We start from the raw sequence: 1053 nt of genomic DNA, 5'->3' as shown, positions 1-1053 counted from the left end.
CATGGTGACTAAAATTGCTTGGCAAAGCATCTGGGACAGATGTGAAGACCCACAAGGAATATTATCAGTTGTCTTCCAGTACCATGGAACTCTCAAAGGTATATATTTCATTAATAGAAATCTTTAAATTTCCATACACAGATATTTGAAAAACTAAATGCTATATTGTAACTAAGAGGGCTAAAAGAAAGAATAATTTAACAGGCAGCCACAGTAAGACCATATCTGATGTTGACTTTGACTAGTATGCTTTGCATTAATGGCTTTTTATGCCCCCTGGATCGAATGAACGGGGGTATATTGTTTTTGGCTTGTCTTTCTTTGTATGTGTGTGCGTGTCAAGGTTGTGTGTGTGTACAAAACTTTTACCAAACTTAAACGTTTGATCATAACTTTTGAATATTGAAAACAGCAACTTGATATTTGGATTACATGCGTATCTCATGGACCTGCACATTTTGAGTGGTGAAAGGTCAATGTCATCCTTCAAGGTCAAAGGTCAAATAAAAAAAGCGGCACAGTAGGGCATTGTGTTTCTACAAACACATCTCTGTTGTGAGTGTGTTTTGTGCTACAACCAATGTCCATGCCAAGGTGGAAACTCTCCAGTTCATGTTATTGTTGTTTTTTCTATTTAGCCCTCATTGTCATACTGTTTAGTGTTGTCTGCTAATTTGTTGCCATTGTTGACTATTTTATATTATTGTGGCTTTTCTTCATTTATTCAATGGGAATTTTGGTCACTGACCAGCTTTTCATTATTAAGTTCTTTTACCGAAATGGTATCAAAAAAGCAATATCTAAAGGCATACATCACACAAGCTAGCATTAATATAAAGCGTAATTATACCCACTTACCTATGTGTAATGGGGGCTATATAAAAGTCACTTTGTCGGTCTGCCCGAAATTTCATCCGATCTTCACAACTTGTCACAGTTGTATCTATATTTGTCTAGGTCAGTTTGAATATGGGTCTGCCTGGTAAAAAAACTAGGTCACAAGGTCACTTAGTGCTTTTAAACACAAAGTTTGTCTGTACCATAACTATTTCA

This window comes from Dreissena polymorpha, chromosome 5 (assembly GCF_020536995.1).
Source record: "Dreissena polymorpha isolate Duluth1 chromosome 5, UMN_Dpol_1.0, whole genome shotgun sequence".
Lineage (NCBI taxonomy): Eukaryota > Metazoa > Mollusca > Bivalvia > Myida > Dreissenidae > Dreissena > Dreissena polymorpha.
The sequence above is the reverse complement of the archived record's forward strand: the minus strand, read 5'-3'. Positions refer to the sequence as shown.